Raw genomic sequence first — 19,324 nt, 5'->3', positions numbered from 1 at the left:
CAATGTAGTCAGACACATCTTGATAAAATTAGTTAGACGCTGATTGGTTGGCACTTTATACCTTTATTTTATCTCTCTCCAAGGCATAATACATCTCCCCTCTGTGTCCATTTTCAGCTGTAGGACTTCAATACAACCATCCTGTCTTGTGTTGATGTAGCTCTTCCGTTCCCCCTTGACGAGTGCTGGTGGAAGGATTACATATGAAAGAAAATGACACACTGCTATATTACATCTGTATACATAGTGTAACAGGAGTGGTGCTTCAAGGCTTTAGATGTAAGCTGTAGTCTCACACTTGTGTCTCAAAGTAAACTGTTGGAAGAACTGTCAGCCAGACGTCACTTGGGTCCACTTCTGCCTTGTTTTTAATGCCTCCTTCTAGCATGCCATCTCTGTTCTCGTCATCTGCAGAAAAAACTCTTTAAAATCACAATACCTTACCAGTAGCAATACCTCCTCAGCCATTTCACATATATCCATCCTGCTTACATACAACTAAGGTGTTTGTGCCCAGTGGACTGGACTTCCATCTTCAATGGGTCTTATCTATTGCCCAGGACACCAACTCATCTAAAGCTAATAAGCTCTTCCTCCTTTTCATCCTCATTGCTCACAAGCATTCCTTTACCAACCCTTTAGTGGGTAGGACTGACCACTCCACAAGCCAGTACCATCTATTGCTCTCATGCCAATGTTACATCTGCTGCTACCTTCTTGGAATAACCCATCCTCCATCAGCTTATACTCATATCATGTGCTCAGACTAACCCTAGGCACTTCCACCAATTTTAGGCTTTGATAAAGTGTTGCCCATATATGTTACAGTGGGACATGGATGAGCTTTTTGGGGGGCGTTCCCAGCACGTACAATAGAAGTGATAGACCGGACTCAACCCTTCTGCAAATAAAACCCTGATTTAGAGCTTGCACCATTGGCAAGTGCATGCAGAGCCTGCTCAACGCTGCTTTGCACTGCCGGGAGTCGCAAAAAAAAAACACAAACTGACTCACTCATCCAGTACTGTTTGCGGGCCGACGTAGCTCATGCGCACATGGGTTTGCTTGGGAGCACAATTTCACCCCTCCAGGGAACAGCTACAGTATGGTAGGAAAAACTCCTGGATCTCCAAACTTCCAGTCAACTCCTGAGCTCATTGCTGTTCTTTTTATCTAGCATCCCTCAATTTTTCTTCAGTACTAACTCATCCCCCAGGAGGTTGCCGTTACCTCCACTACCCTGCCCACTCGCCTATCAGTTCCTTCCTTTCTTTACCTGCTTATGCCAGGCTTCTACAGCCCAACTGCACTTCCTCCCCCTACAGGGATGAATATTGGTATGGATGGGGACACTATAAGGGAAATCATATTTCTTGTATTGAAGTGCTTTGAATTTTTTACCTGTTTTGTGCTATTGTTATTGAATGAAATTCAGAATTGTTACATATTGGATGGACACTTCATTACATTGGTGGGACTACTGTAAGACTTTACTCACTCAGGGCACACTAATACTCTGACATGTGCCTCATTCACACAAGTCTAAAGCAAAGTTAGAACCAGACTGCACTGCCAGTTTTATCCTTGTCCTGATGTAGAACACATTTATCTACCAATGTCACATTGTGAAGCCTCTCAAATTTACATCCAAGGCACCTGCCCACTAATAGTTATGCCTCCGTTTCATTAAACATAAATATAGCTTTCATATCCCACTCCTAAAAATTGTCCATTTGGCTATTAACCTCAATGGACAAGGCTACATTTCCCAATTTACAGTTCCCAAGGAAACGTCTTATAGTTTTGACAGTAAAATCCTGTTTATGGTGAATATATAAGACCATTTCATTCAGTTTAATAAGAGAGAAGAACCAAATCTTTAATTACAGGATAATTGTGACTTGTCGGAGAATCTGAAACAACTATTATAGCTGTTCAAACCATTGCATCTCTCTAAGGCAAGAACAGTGGTTTATATATTCATAGCACCATGATTTGCTGTGTCTGTTTCTTATTTTACAGCGGAATAAAATGTTTCATGTTGTTGTTCCATTAGAAATATTGCAGGTGATGATAGCCCTAAACATTGGATGTCATTTAGTGGCCAGCAGTGACTTAAAGATGCCCAAATGTATGGCTGTCACAAGTGATTGGTTTAAATGTGTGGTAAAATAAGAAGAAAGAATATTGTGATTCTGTACTACATAATTAATACAATTATTTTTATATAAATGGATATACTCTGATTACTCCAAAAAATGAAACAGAAATTTTGGTCCGAATAATGTTTTCCTGTGTTTTTAAACAAATAATTGCATATCTGTATATTCAAATGAAGCACACATGCTACAGCCTAATACAGTACATGTCATCAGGTTGTACCTCCGAAACGTATGATTGCTTGAGTTATTAGATCTCTAGATTTACACACCGCAATAAACATTAATTAAATCCTTTTGCATTTGTTCATTGTTTATCAATTTTAAAGAAGAATAAATTGAATAATTGTGTCTCATTTTTAGGTTAGTACCTATTGCCTCTGTACTATCAAATGCTTCTATTGATTTATCTTCTTTTTTCTGAATATCAGTTCATATGACAGTTACTTTGCAATAAGTGTCTTTGCTAGCTGTTCCTAGCGCAGCAAAATTTGTAGAGATTGTCAACTATGGTAGATGGTAATAGGTATAATACCCATGGTATCCTATAGAAGCCTATGGACCATGTAATGTTGGAGGTCGACACTTGGTGGCACTGAGGAGCGTAAGGAAGGCATTCAGACATGCACAGCAGAGATTGAGAGGCGCCAAGAAGTGAAGAAGGAGAGCATGGGTGAGGTGCTGCAGGTCTGAATGAGGATACTGGGCAAGGGACATCATTGAAGTAGTGCTAGGGATAGGGTCACTGAGTACCCACTGAACAGAGCACTGCGGACCGCACCTGAGATCAAGCAAAGTGTGTGAGAGACAGCGTGGCAGCACGGGGGCACAGTCGCCTAATATCCCACAGTCTGCAGGAGACTCCTGTTTTAGTGTGTAATATCCTGCTGCCCTGGTTTATAAATAAAAAACTCAGCCTTCTGGGGGCCAACCAAGAAGTTTCTGTGCAAGGACAATGATTTGCTGCATTCACTGTGTGCTGCAGTTGCTCAGGAGTCCCTGCTGACTACTCTTATTAGTTCCTTGTTGGTCCCCTGGAAGGAGTTACAGCAGCAGAACAGTGGGGCAGATGATCACACAGTGGCCAGTATTTACTAAAAATCCGAGTTTGTCCGATTTGTGTTTTTTTTTCTAAGTCCCAATCCGGGAATTTACTAAGCACCAATCTCGGCAGTGTTTGGACTATTCGTAATGGTTTGAATGACAACGTTCAGAAATACGAATGAATAGACCATCGGTCAAACGCGGCTGTTATTTCATAGAATACGGGCATTCACTATTCATTCGTATTTGGGTGTTAGTTTCTGAGTGCTCAAGTGCGGGTCTGTTTTTTTTCCGATTCGTTAAAAAAAGCAGCAAAAAAATAGACCTGCTTTTTCCAGTCGAGTTTGGATAACCATGCACGGATCAGTGAGATCTGTGCATGGTTATCTATGGGAAAGGGTCTGTTTAGTGTAAAAACTGAGAAAAAAATTGCGTGGGGTCCCCCCTCCTAAGCACAACCAGCCTCGGGCTCTTTGAGACGGTCCTGGTTGAAAAAATATGGGGGGGGAAATGACAGGGGTTCCCCCATATTTAATCAACCAGCACCGGGCTCTGCGCCTGGTCCTGGTTCCAAAAATACGGGGGACAAAAAGCGTAGGGGTCCCCCGTATTTTTGAAACCAGCACCGGGCTCCACTAGCCAGGTACATAATGCCACAGCCGGGGGACACTTTTATACTGGTCCCTGTGGCCCTGGCATTACATACCCAACTAGTCACCCCTGGCCGGGGTACCCTGGAGGAGTGGGAACCCCTTAAATCAAGGGGTCCCCCCTCCAGCCACCCAAGGGCCAGGGGTGAAGCCCGAGGCTGTCCCCCCCATCCAAGGGCGGCGGATGGGGTGCTGATAGCCTTGTGAAAAAATGTGAATATTGTTTTTAGTAGCAGTACTACAAGTCCCAGCAAGCCTCCCTCGCAAGCTGGTACTTGGAGAACCACAAGTACCAGCATGCGGTGGAAAACCGGGCCCGCTGGTACCTGTAGTACTTTGCGGTCAGTGGTGAGGTTACTTTCGGTCAACCGCTGACCGCAAAGTTCCCACCATTGGCTTCAATGGAGCGCATAGGCGCTACATTGTATCTGTGCCGTGTGCTGCCTGACAGACACTACAGGAGCACAAAATATGGTCAAACTTCTGAAATCTGCTGTTTCACATTCTCGTAAGTTCGTCCCAGTTGCCCGGAGGCAAGATAAATATTGGTGCCCCCCCCCCTATTTCCTATATTAAGATAAATAAATGTATGTATGTGTGTGTGTGTGCGTGCGTGCCTGCGTGCGTGCGTGTGTGTGTGGAGTGTTCTGAAAAAAATTTATATACTGTATTTATACATTTGTCTTTTATTTTAAATCACACAATTCTTAGCAGTCATACCCAGGATTAGAATCCATGACCTGTTACACTGACAGCAGACACTTTACTGATGGAGCTATTTGCTCCTGAATGGGAAGCATGAGAATTCTAACTATATGAAGTTACGTGTAATTGTCAGAGAAGTATCTTCATATAGTTAAAATTCTCACATTTCCTATACAGGAGCAAATAGCTCCATCAGTAAGGTGTCTGCTTCCAGTGTAATAGGTTGTGGTTTCTAATCCTGGGTGTGACACTTGTAAAATGTGTGTATATTCAGTATAATAAAGAAGGTGTGATTTGTAAGGTGCAGGGACCAGTGAGGAAGTCAGCCACTGAAAAGACAGTGATAGATATCAATTAACTTAATTCAATGGTGCCACAGAATGGGAGGAGAGGTGCCCCCCTTCAGAGCAGGAGCCCGGCGGCAGATGACTCCGTTGCCTCCCAGAGCTCTGCCTCTGTATGCACTGAAGTCCCCCTAGAATGCTATGTGCTGGATAATTTAAACATCAAGCTCATAAAAAGTAATTATTTCCGGAGCTTGTTCCAGAGAGTCAATGCCATCTATATATAGCATTGTCTATAGAAGCCTATAGGCTTCTCGACCTAGAGAGCCAGTCGACCTAGTTACTATCTACCTTCCATACCACACCCGAATTTTAGTACCATCTCATTTGTGCCATATTGAATGTCATTTGTATGCTGAGTTTTATTTTCTGAATACCTTTTACCTGAACGGAAACAAAATGTGTCAGGGTAGTCCTAACTGGCGCTAAGCTGCTCAGATGTAACAGATTTCGGAGTAAATGTCACCACATTTAAATCAAGAAATAAAAACCAGCAATTTGAAACACTGTCACACACCACAAGCGCTAGATTGAGATATCACCATACCTGAACGCCTGTCCTCTTATCCCCTTTAATACATTTGCCACATTATTCTCCTTACCATGGTTGTCACGTTAAGTCATTTTACTGTATATGGGCCTAGAAGTCTGAGAAGCCGGTTGAGTCATCTCCAGGAAAAAGAGAAGATCGAAGGCGCTGCCATTCAGTGATGTCCGGCAGCACATCATGAATCATAAAATGTCCTCCTCTGAAGCCACTTCTTTTACAAGTAAACTAGGATTTGACAATTACAGTGTTGAACAGGAACATAAAGGGCCCATTGGGGAATGTATTGGTAGGGGTCCATGCTTAAGGGTTGTGATCAACCACCAGTGGGACGTTGCCAACAATTAGCGAGGACATAGTTAACCTGCAAAGAAAATGGCCCCTTCATAAAGAAGGGGCCGGGGAATGCCAGGACTGCCCACTTTTATTGTCAGGCGGGTTAATCTTGGTGTAGTTTTCATAGAATTGAACAAAGCACCCAAATTCATCCATGGTCCTGCACCACAAAGTTACTAACTCTCTAGTAGATTATTAATGTATAGTCTGAGTGCACAGTCTATAACCTGACACCTAGGGGAGGTGGTGGGGCCTTCGGATAGTTGCTCCCACCAGGGATTTCCCCTGTGTACCAGTGGGCCAGTCCAACCTGGAGAAGCACAAAGCTTATGAGTGTACCACTGTACTTTTTGCATTTTTTTTTTTCCCTACAAAGACAAATAACATACAGAAAAATTTCAGACTTTCAGATTTCTTCATAATCTGACTTTATATTATCAATTTCATTGCTGGGAATGTGTCTGTTTATTCAGTGACATTATGTATCATATATAACAACATTGTTTGTATGTAGTACTTTACAAAAACAATCCCAGGATGACTCTATTCTAACCATCAACTTTAGTAATTTACTGCTTCTGTGCTAAATATATATAAAAGGAACACAGACATGAAAAGAGGAAAAAATGAGAAGTATGCCAACCAGCCATTTACATTAGGACAATGTGCATTTATCTAAATTAGACGAATTCTGAAGGTATAAAAGTTAGGTAGGTGGAACCATCTGAACAATGGTAGGCTCACCTTAGGATATGAATGTCTGGATTCATGAGGAAAATGCGAAACGGTGTAAATTACAGAAAAGTATATGGATCAACTCTGTCAGAAAGCTTAAAATCACTTTGCAGTTTATAGTCTAGTTTCAAAGTGATCCGAGAAAAAGCGTAAAAGCCACAAAAGAGACATTGAAAATGGAGACACGGTGAACCCAGTCATTGAGAAATATATAACAATGCATGAAAACAAAAGCAGCAAATTCATGAAATCACAAAGAAGATGAAAACATGGCCTGATTTGAGAAAGGTGTTCATTACTAGAGGATTAACACCACCCACATACAACAAACTCACTTTCTACTCACCATGCAGTAATAACATCCTATGCAACCAGAAAACATTTGAATCTAGCAAAGGATTATACACAAGGAGCGAGAGGATTATAGAACAAGGAACTCTTGATCTTACTCAGGGAACTCTCAGCGGGGCTAGAATAAGAGCCTTTTAGATTTAAAAGTGAAAAATGAAAGGAAAAATAAGATCCAAATACAAAAATTTGTATGTTGTGTGCTGTGGCTGTATATGTATATGTATGTATATATATATATATATATATATATATATATATATATATATATATATATATATATATATATATACACATACATATATATTTATATATATATATATGTGTGTGTGTGTGTACAAAGAGGGCTAACAGCGCCAAGATGCGATATCCACTAAAGTAGTTAGACCATAAATAATGATTGTAATAAATAATGTCTCCTTATTGACACTCCCTATATAAAATAGGGTGTCTGCTACACCTTAAATAAACTAAGCACTGGTACAGGTGCTCACAAAGGATATTAGAAAAAGAGAATAAGGTGATTTCTAAGCGACCAATGGTGTCATAAAAGATTAGGAAGACCAATTGTATTATATATAAAAGTGGTTACAATAATTTATTCACAACGTATATACAATTACATTTACTCTGTGATTTTTTTTTGTGCTATATACGTTGAGAATAAATTATTGTAACCACTTTTATATATAATACATTTGGTCTTCCTAATCTTTTATGACACCATTGGTCGCTTAGAAATCACCTTATTCTGTTTTTCTAATATATATATATATATATCGGATCGGTATGAAATACCTACAATATATATATATATATATATATATATATATATATGGGACGCAGTCAATTTACTGACAATCAAAATCCCGACGGTCGAAATCCCGACAGCAATTGACCGACGGTCAAAATCCCGACAAGGTCAAAATCCCGACAAGGTCAAAATCCTGACATGGACAAAATACCGAAATTTTAAATACCGACAAGGTCAAAATACCGACATGTAAAATGCCGACAGTTCAAAATGCTGACATGAATTTTTCGTTGTGTTTTTGTGTGTATGTCGACATGGACACCATATAAGTGTGCCGCGTCCCCTCAGGCACGGTGCCTCACTCCACTCGGCACACTATTATATTCCCCCTCCAGGTCCACTGGGATAGTAAAGTATGAACAAGTCGGTTTCGATTTAAAAATAATGAAAAACTCATGTCGGCATTTTGACCTGTCGGCATTTTACATGTCGGTATTCTGACCTTGTCGGTATTTTAAATGTCAGTATTTTGTCCATGTCGGGATTTTGACCTTGTCGGGATTTTGACCTTGTCGGTATTTTGTCCATGTCGAGATTTTGACCTTGTCGGGATTTTGACCATCAGGATTTTGATTGTCAGTAAATTGACTGCATCCCATATATATATATATATATATATATATATATACTGTATATATATATATATATATATATATACTGTATATATATATATATATATATATATATATGTATATATATATAAACATGCATATAAGATACATATAAACAGTACTGTACATGTCATGAACATGCAAAAGTAGTAAGTAAACTATTGAGTTTGGACAATGAGTAATAAGAGTTATTTTTTTTCATTCATCCATTTAATCCAGTTGCAAAACTTTGTTTCTTGTATCTAGCATACTTGCATGCATACAGTATACCAAGCACAGTTTTATGTTATTACAGATTACAAGCAAATATAAGAGGGATATGTACTAAGCAGTGAAAAGACCGGAGAAGTGAGCCAGTGGAGAAGTTGACCATGGCAACCAATCAGTAGCGGATCTTGCTACGGGCACTCAAGATTTTTGCCCGGGGCGCCGCCTTCTGGAGGGCGCCGCTGCCGTGGCAAGATCCGCTACTGGTTGTGCCCCACGGTGCTGGCCGTCACTGCTGTGCAGTGCGCGATGACGTCATTGCGCACCGCACGGTATTGTGGAATAGAACATAGACACTAGGGGTCATGATTGACCTCTAGTGTCTATGCGGTGCTATGGAAGAGACGTCATGACATCTCTCCCATAGACACAGAGGAGCGGCGGCCGGAGACGGAGACAGAGTGCAGCGGGCAGCAGCGGTCGGGAATCAGGAGCGGGGATGGTGAGTATTAATTTAATTTATTTATGTTTTTGTAAGCGGCGCAACTAGGGGGTACAAACGGGGGCACAACTGTACTGGGGGCAATATCATTGGGGCCACAAACAGGGCACAACTCTACAGGGGGCATAACTGACCATGTCCATTATGAAGCCACGCCCCTATTTTCGCCCGGGGCGCCACAAGGACTAGAACCGGCCCTGATTAACCTATCAGCTGCTTTGTATAATTTTATAGTATGCAAATTATAAATGTAACTTCAATCCTGATTGGTTGCCATGGCCTACTTCTCCACTGGCTCACTTCTCCACTCTTTTCACTGCGTAGTAAATTTCCCCCTAAGAGTTGTGTCTTCAAATATTTGTCAATTAATTCTGAATTCATGTTTTATTTTGGGTGGCTAATGGCTTATTTCATAACTTCCAACACTATGAAAGAAGGAATCAGGATACAGGGGTGTGGCTGTGGCACACTGGGGATGTGGCCACGTGGTCACAACCACAGTTCATTGGTAGCACTGTAGTGATGGGTTACCTCCTAACCTCCTCCTGAAACACCGTTGACATGCTGCATGCCTGCATCTGGTGCATGCGGTTTAAGTTCAATGTCCTGCAAGTTGGGACATACATGCTGATCACAGGGCTGTCGCCTCAAATCTCAGCTGTCCTGACAAAATTGAGAATTTCTTCCATAGGACAAATACAAAGTAAAAATGTATCCTTAGTAGAAGATAAGCTAATGCAAAATAACAAAATTGGTTTTGGAAGACAGGATTTTCTTTTTTTCTGTGGTTGGACGGAATTCACTTTCACTGTAGAACAATGGTATTTCATTTCATGTACTAGGCAAATGCAGGAGGGGGGGTTTAAGTTGCCCAGAAACCCCCCTTCCCTGCAGCCTGGGCAGCAGCCACTACATGCAGTATAAAGGGTGGAATGGAGCCCATTGGCGGCAGATTTTCCTACCAAGTCTGCTGTGTGTGTGTCTGTGGATCTGAGTACTCAATCATCGCACCAGAGAGAGAATCTAGTAAGTGGCTTACCATGATCACTGGACCTGCATATGTCTGACGTGCTGTATTACGTAAACTGCACTTTGTTTGGGAACTAGAGCTTGTTGCATGCTCATTATACATCCTTCATGGGCTGGTGACAATCCCTCTTAAATCAGACATTTAGAAACCCCCCTCCAGAAATCCTACAAATAATGTATACAGGGCTCTAGCTTTCTGCGTCTGGGGCGAAGCGCTATAGAGATAAGACATAGGGGGGTCATTCAGACCCGATCGCTCGCTGCAGTTTATCGCAGCGATCGGGTTGGAAATGCACATGTGCCGGCGCCGCAGTGCACCTGCGCATGCCGGATGGCCGAAGAACGTCGTTCCCTAGCGATCGCCTCTGCTTGATTGACAGGCAGAGGTGGTCGCTGGCTGGGAGGGGGCGGCACGGCGGTGTTTGGACGCCATTAATGGGGCGCGGTCCGGCCAACACAGGCGTGGCCGGACTGCACGGGTGGTGGGCCGCAGCGGCTGCGTGACGTCACACGCAGCCGCTGCGACCAGGGGCAGCGACGATCAGCTCCCGACCAGCCGCAGGAGCTGCGCTGGCCGGGAGTTACTCCACAAGTATAAAAGCATCGCCACTGTGCAATGCTTTTGTACTTGTGCGGGGGGGCCGGACAGACATGCGGGGCAGACTAGCCCTGTGCTGGGCGTCCCCCTGCATGTCTGGGAACATGATCGTAGCTGTGCTAAATTTAGCACAGCTACGATCAACTCAGAATGACCCCCATAATTCTTCCCTGCTTCAAAATGCATGTGATGTGAGGCAGTATTGTGGCACAGCGAAGAGGGAAGGAAGTAACACAACAGACCCCATAATGATTAACATCGCTACCATGTGCGTGAGCCCTTGCTCGAGCCCAGGCTCCGCTGACCATTCAGACACAGAGCTAAGATCCGCCGTCACATTTGGATAACCAATGAGACAGGGGATTTGAATGCTTTGCAATGTGTTTTTGTATATATGCATGATAGGGATGTAGTTATGTGACCGGGAGTCAGGAGACCGCTGGTCACAATACCACCCCCTACATCCCACCCCCTTAGAATCCCGACAGCCGGCATGCCGACTAGCAGGGACTATTCCCACTCGTGGGTGTGCAAAACACACATAGGGGTAAATTTACTAAGATTCGTGTTTTCCCGTTTCAGGTCAAAGTTCAATCACGAATGACATCGAAAGTGTAAAACTGCAACTTTTTGAATTTGTTACGATGGATTTACTAAGCTGTCGTATTCGGGTTTTTCTTTTCTTCCGATGTCGATGTCATTCGTGTTTTTTTTGTGTTTTTTACGGCAGTGATTAGCAAAACACTGCCGACTTTTTTACAATTAATCTCGGCCGGATCTGTGTGATCCGTGCTGGGGTTCAATTTTTTTTTTTTTTTAATTAAACACTGTAAAATTTAAAAAAAAAATTGCGTGGGGTCCCCCCTCCTAAGCATAACCAGCCTCGGGCTCTTTGAGCCGATCCTGGTTGCAAAAATATGGGTAAAAAAATGACAGGGGTTCCCCCATATTTAAGCAACCAGCATCGGGCTCTGCGCCTGGTCCTGGTTCCAAAAATACGGGGGACAAAAAGAGTAGGGGTCCCCCGTATTTTTAAAACCAGCACCGGGCTCCACTAGCTGGACAGATAATGCCACAGCCGGGGGTCACTTTTATATAGTGCCCTGCGGCCGTGGCATCAAAAATCCAACTAGTCACCCCTGGCTGGGGTACCCTGGGGGAGTGGGGACCCCTTCAATCAAGGGGTCCCCCCCCCCAGCCACCCAAGGGCCAGGGGTGAAGCCCGAGGCTGTCCCCCCCCCATCCAATGGGCTGCGGATGGGGGGGGCTGATAGCCTTTGATGTAAATGAAAAGATATTGTTTTTAGTAGCAGTACTACAAGTCCCAGCAAGCCTCCCCCGCATGCTGGTACTTGGAGAACCACAAGTACCAGCATGCGGCGGAAAAACGGGCCCGCTGGTACCTGTAGTACTACCACTAAAAAAATACCCCAAAAAACACAAGACACACACACCTTGAAAGTATAATTTTATTACATACATACACACAAACATACATACATACTTACCTTATGTTCACACGCAGGTCGGTCCACTTGTCCAGTAGAATCCAAGGGTACCTGTTGAATAAATTATACTCACGAGATCCAGGGGCCCAGGGTCCTCGTCGCATCCATTTATAATCCAGGTCTTGAATAAAAAAACAAAACGCAGAGCCGAGCCACGAACTGAAAGGGGACCCATGTTTTCACATGGATCCCCTTTTCCCGACTGCCAGAAAACCCACTCTGACTTCTGTCTAAGTGGGTTTCCTCAGCCAATCAGGGAGTGCCACGTTGTAGCACTCTCCTGATCGGCTGTGTGCTCCTGTACTGAATGACAGGCAGCACACGGCAGTGTTACAATGTAGCGCCTATGCGCTCCATTGTAACCAATGCTGGGAACTTTCTGCCCTGCGGTTGACCTAAAGTGACGTCACCGCTGAGCAGAAAGTTCCCAGCATTGGTTACAATGGAGCGCATAGGCGCTACATTGTAACACTGCCGTGTGCCGCCTGTCACTCAGTACAGGAGCACACAGCCGATCAGGAGAGTGCTACAACGTGGCACTCCCTGATTGGCTGAAGAAACCCACTTAGACATCAGTCAGAGTGGGTTTCTGGCAGTCGGGAAAAGGGGATCCATGTGCAAACATGGGTCCCCTTTTAGTGCGTGGCTCGGGTGTCCGTTTTGTTATTTTTTTCAAGTACGTGGATTACACCTGGATTCCCCGAGGACCCTGGACCCCTGGATCTCGTGAGTATAATTTCTTCAACAGGTACCCCTTGGATTCTACTGGAGAAGAGGACCGATCCTCGTGTGAACATAAGGTAAGTATGTATGTATGTGTGTATGTATGTAATAAAATTATACTTTCAAGGTGTGTGTGTCTTGTGTTTTTTTGGGTATTTTTTTAGTGGTAGTACTACAGGTACCAGCGGGCCCGTTTTTCCGCCGCATGCTGGTACTTGTGGTTCTCCAAGTACCAGCATGCGGGGGAGGCTTGCTGGGACTTGTAGTACTGCTACTAAAAACAATATCTTTTCTTTTACAACAAAGGCTATCAGCCCCCCCATCCGCAGCCCATTGGATGGGGGGGGGGACAGCCTCGGGCTTCACCCCTGGCCCTTGGGTGGCTGGGGGGGGGGGGACCCCCTTGATTGAAGGGGTCCCCACTCCCCCAGGGTACCCCGGCCAGGGGTGACTAGTTGGATTTTTGATGCCACGGCCGCAGGGCACTATATAAAAGTGACCCCCGGCTGTGGCATTATCTGTCCAGCTAGTGGAGCCCGGTGCTGGTTTTAAAAATACGGGGGACCCCTACTCTTTTTGTCCCCCGTATTTTTGGAACCAGGACCAGGCGCAGAGCCCGATGCTGGTTGCTTAAATATGGGGGAACCCCTGTCAATTTTTTTCCCCATATTTCTGCAACCAGGATCGGCTCAAAGAGTCCGAGGCTGGTTATGCTTAGGAGGGTGGACCCCACGCAATTTTTTTTATAAATTTTACAGTGTTTAATTAAAAAAAAAAAAAAAATTGAACAATAATTGAAAAATAAGCACTTTCCCACCCCTTCCCACTGATATACATGCACGGATCTCATGGATCCGTGCATACCTATCCAATCACGAATAAAAAAAAAAGGTCTGTTTTTTTTTAGCACTTTTTTACGAGTTGTAATTTTTCACGGCAGTGTTTGTTTTTTTTTTGCTTTGCACTTCTTAGTAAATGACCGAGATTCATACTTAAACAGCCGCGTTTTGACCGATGGTGTATTCATTCGTGATTTTTTTCCTAGGACTTCAAAATATTACGAATGCCCTCATCACTGCCGTGATTATTGCTTAGTAAATTACCGAGATGACACTTTGATGAAAAAACGGCATCTCGGTCAAAATCGGGAGCTTAGTAAATTTCCCCCATAGAGTGGGAATAGAACCGGTGGCAAGCGCAGTTCACCACCGAGTCCTCAAGGGGCTTGTTGCTCTGCCCCCCACCCCTCTCAATGCCGGGATCCCAGCGTCGGCATGGTGACCGCCAGTCTCCTGACCGCCGGTCACGCATACCCAACCTGTATGAATGTATGAATGTATGTTTATATGAATATATATTGGCATAATCGCACTACTTCTACAATCTCACAGTAAATTTTGATATGCAATCCAAAATATCTTAAAGTATATCCCTGTAGCCTTAATTCAATAATACTCACTATCTGTTATAGTCATTAATTAGTGACAGAGCACATACGAATAACTAAAGTATGTACAAGTTATGATATAGTTATTACTGTAAATGACCACTGAACCTGAAATACAACTATTATGCTGCAATATTTGGCAAATTGCCTGATGTAATGTCACTGCTGATACAGTAATGTCTACTAGCAACTTACGAGGTTTTGGAGCGCAACAGATCTGATCAGACACTGGAGATATTGCTGTGATGATGTGACGTGAAGGACACTGATCTGATCAGACACTGGAGATATTGCTGTGATGGTGTGACGTGAAGGACACTAATCTGATCAGACTCTGGAGATATTGCTGTGATGGTGTGACGTGAAGGACACTGATCTGATCAGACTCTGGAGATATTGCTGTGATGGTGTGATGTGAAGGACACTGATCTGATCAGACACTGGAGGTATTGCTGTGATGGTGTGACGTGAAGGACACTGATCTGATCAGACACTGGAGATATTGCTGTGATGGTGTGAAGCGAAGGACACTGATCTGATCAGACACTGGAGATATTGCTGTGATGGTGTGACGTGAAGGACACTGATCTGATCAGACACTGGAGATATTGCTGTGATGATGTGACGTGAAGGACACTGATCTGATCAGACACTGGAGGTATTGCTGTGATGGTGTGACGTGAAGGACACTGATCTGATCAGACACTGGAGATATTGCTGTGATGGTGTGACATGAAGGACACTGATCTGATCAGACACTGGAGATATTGCTGTGATGTTGTGACATGACGGACACTGATCTGATCAGACTCTGGAGATATTGCTGTGATGGTGTGACGTGAAGGACACTGATCTGATCAGACACTGGAGATATTGCTGTGATGGTGTGACATGAAGGACACTGATCTGATCAGACACTGGAGATATTGCTGTGATGTTGTGACGTGACGGACACTGATCTGATCAGACTCTGGAGGTATTGCTGTGATGGTGTGACGTGAAGGACACTGATCTGATCAGACACTGGAGATATTGCTGTGATGGTGTGACATGAAGGACACTGATCTGATCAGACACTGGAGATATTGCTGTGATGTTGTGACGTGACGGACACTGATCTGATCAGACTCTGGAGATATTGCTGTGATGGTGTGACGTGAAGGACACTGATCTGATCAGACACTGGAGATATTGCTGTGATGGTGTGACGTGAAGGACACTGATCTGATCAGACACTGGAGATATTGCTGTGATGGTGTGACGTGAAGGACACTGATTTGATCAGACACTGGAGATATTGCTGTGATGGTGTGACGTGAAGTACACTGATCTGATCAGACACTGGAGATATTGCTGTGATGGTGTGACGTGAAGGACACTGATCTGATCAGACACTGGAGATATTGCTGTGATGGTGTGACATGAAGGACACTGATCTGATCAGACACTGGAGATATTGCTGTGATGGTGTGAAGGACACTGATCTGATCAGACTCTGGAGATATTTCTGTGATGGTGTGACGTGAAGGACACTGATCTGATCAGACACTGGAGATATTGCTATGATGGTGTGACGTGAAGGACACTGATCTGATCAGACACTGGAGATATTGCTGTGATGGTGTGACGTGAAGGACACTGATCTGATCAGACACTGGAGGTATTGCTGTGATGGTGTGACGTGAAGGACACTGATCTGATCAGACACTGGAGATATTGCTGTGATGGTGTGACGTAAAGCATCATCTTTTGGCAAATTTATGCAGGAAATGGCTGCTAACAGAAGGGGTCAGTCAGACCTGATCACTCACTACCTGTTTTTTGCAGTCCTGCATTCGCATAGTTGCCGCCCACCAGAGAGTGTATTTTTTTTTAAATTCAATAATCTTTTATTGTTTTTCCGTTTTCTTTTAAACAAAAAGACATAACAACCAAACAAAAATACATTGAGAAATAAAAAACAAACAAAAAAAAAACACAATACCGAACAATAGCGGCAGGTAAAAGAGAGTATGCATTATACAATCAGTAGTGTGGTCAGACAATGGGCACATATGATAGGGTCAGCATACAGCAATAGGTCAGGATCTACAATACACCTTGAATAAGAGTAAGAGCCCACAGGCATCATATGAGCTTGCACATAAGGATAAAGTAAAAAGGACACATGAGGCCTAGCACTGTAGACCACACTTGCATAGGTATATAGAATACAATTAAAATAAGTGAAATCCTTAGACATCTGCCATACGTAGAAATAAAACATAAAACCCTGCAGTATAAAATGAAAACAAAACACCCCAAAACAAACCACCGCATAACCCCCCACCCTGTATAGCCTAACCCCAACCTAGGTATACCTGGATCCCCAAAAGCCCTCTCCCCACTAAACTACTTACCCATTAACCCCCCACCCTGTATAGCCTACCCCCAACTCAGGTATACTTGGATCCCTAAGACCCCACCCCGCCCCGAACTACACTAACCAACCAACCCCCCCTTTCCCACCCCACCACTGGATATTAAGGCAGAAGGATATTAAAGCACATGTCTGATAAGTGCAATAGACTAAAGATGACCTTATAGCTAGACTAAACCCAGCTCTCCCGCGGTTCAAGGATATCGCGTGCTTCTCATGCAGAACGCTAACCAGTTTATAAACAATATATATATATAAAACAAAACAAAGGACGGAGGGCCCATAACCAGAAGGGTATATCAATTCCGCATTATACAATACGAAACGTCATCAACATGAAATCACAATAGGTGTTATTTAACACATATGGAGTAACAGTCCGGCTAGTCCTCCAGCGCAAGTAGGATAGCGAAGATGGTCATATGCCCAGTCACCCAGGGCCAGATAGAACAGGAGAAAAAATACTTATAAGCCAAATATCGAAACTTCCCAGCCATCCATGGACTTATAAAGCGATATTGGAAGTATGTGGGTGAGCGGGCACAAAAGTGGAACACAGGCCACAGAATGGTAAAATCTATTGACAGGATATTATGGCCAGAATCAATGAATCCCTTAGCAGGAAGAAACACAGACGCGGGTGAAAGCACCTCCTGTATTGCAGGGGAGTACAGGAGCATGTCTTGTACAGCAGGCGAGTCCAGGAGTACAGCGTGCACATCAGGTGAGGCGAGAGGCACATCTCGCACAACGGGTGAGGCGGAAAGTACATCTCGTGCAACAGATAAGTCCAGGAGGAGTTCAGGTAACAGCGACCCGAGGGTTTCCTTCACAGACCCCGAGACGTCAGCTGCTAATGTAGCATCTAACTGAGCAAGAAGCCTTTCAGTAGAGGCATTTACAGCCAGAAGGATCTGTTGTACAGAGACAGCCATCGTTATACCAGGATCAAGCAGGGAAGACGGGAGCCAGCGTCAAAATGGTGGAGGTCGGCACACCACCAAATCTTACCAGCAACTGTGATGGGCACAGAGACACGATAGCGCCAAGCTTCAATCCCACCTCACAAACACTGCAGCAGTCGGATGGAGCAACCAGGATCTTCCACCGAAGACAACCGCCAGCAGGATGAGAGCCACAGGGTAAGTATACGATCACTGACCAGTCCCGGGAGCCGGAGGCTAAAACACCAACAACAGGAGCGGAGAACAGGCCGTCAAGAGCACTCCGCGAATCACGCAGTAAATCACCACAGAAAAGTCCCCACACAGAGTCTCCGATAGTCAGGAACCATTCCCTCACTTCTCTGGCAGCATGAGGGGAAGAATTAGCACAGCAATCAGGAGAAATGAAGGATTTCAGAGGGAGAGCTGAGCAAACGCACCCTTCCTCTAGCTACTCCAGGCCACGCCCCCCCCCCCCCCAGAGAGTGTATTTTAGCTGTGCAAGTGTGCGATCGCATGTGCAGCCGAGCGGTACAAAAAAACTTTGTGCATTTTCTGTGTTGCCCAGAACTTACTCAGCCGCTGCGATCACTTCAGCTTGTCTGGGGCCGGAATTGACATCAGACACCTGCCCTGCAAATGATTGGACACGCCTACATTTTTCCAACCACTCCCTGAAAACGGTCAATTGCCACCCACACACCTTCTTCCTGTCAATCTCCTTACAATCGGCTGTGCAAATGGATTCTTCATAAAACCCATCGCACACCAATGATCTGCTTTGTACCCGTGCAACGCACCTGCGTATTGCGATGCATACACATGCGCAGTTCTGACCTGATCGCAACGCTGCAAAAAATGCTAGCGAGCAATCAGGTCTGAATGACACCCCCCCCCCCCCCCAGAGAACAATAATTTTTGCTCTGCTATATATCAAGTGCAAATAAAGTATGAAACATCTCCCCTCATTCGTACTGTGAATGTATATTAAAATCTATATATAGAAATTAAAAAGTACCAAATAAGCGCTAAGACGGCCTGTTCTTTAATTGACAATATATCAAGTTTACCAATCAAGTGATTAATATAAGCTGCTATCCCCAGGTGTAGTCTCTCTACCAGTAAGAGACAAAAATAAATTCCATAAAAAAGAGGTGGGGGTGGGGGATCCTGAGGAGTGCTTTCGTACTTCAATCCTTGGGGCAGATGTATTAACTTGGAGAAGGCATAAGGAAGTGATAAACCAGTGATATGTGCAAGGTGATAAAGGCACCAGCCAATCAGCTCCAATATGTAAATTAACAGTTAGGATCCGATTGGCTGGTGCCTTTATCACCTTGCACATATCACTGGTTTATCACTTCCTTATGCCTTCTCCAGGTTAATACATCTGCCCCCTTATTTGATGGTTTACACCACAAACAATTGTAAACTGTACTCAATATTGATTTAAAAGATATGAGATAAACAGATGATGTCCAAACATACACTGGGTATGATAATACCAAAATTTATTAAAACACATATAAAATATTGAAACACATACAGTATACATTTTCACACAAGGTTTAACTTTATAAACCACCTATTTCTGGGAACATTGGTTATATTTGAAATACTCTGAATAGATTAACGATAATTACCAACGCGTTTC

General features: G+C 43.9%; 1 long non-coding RNA gene across 3 annotated transcripts in view; it reads right to left on the bottom strand.

Moving 5' to 3' along the window:
* Positions 1 to 19,324, bottom strand: part of LOC134928873 (uncharacterized) — a 110,916-nt gene that overhangs the window by 57,672 nt on the left and 33,920 nt on the right. For all 3 annotated transcript variants that reach the window (XR_010178088.1, XR_010178087.1, XR_010178089.1), the window contains exons 2-3: positions 297 to 408; positions 62 to 185 (exon numbers count right to left, since the gene is read on the bottom strand). This is a non-coding gene — a long non-coding RNA (uncharacterized LOC134928873). The remainder of the gene's footprint in view (positions 1 to 61; positions 186 to 296; positions 409 to 19,324) is intronic.

The sequence above is a fragment of the Pseudophryne corroboree genome, chromosome 5, assembly GCF_028390025.1.
Source record: "Pseudophryne corroboree isolate aPseCor3 chromosome 5, aPseCor3.hap2, whole genome shotgun sequence".
NCBI lineage: Eukaryota > Metazoa > Chordata > Amphibia > Anura > Myobatrachidae > Pseudophryne > Pseudophryne corroboree.
The sequence above is the reverse complement of the archived record's forward strand: the minus strand, read 5'-3'. Positions and strand labels throughout refer to the sequence as shown.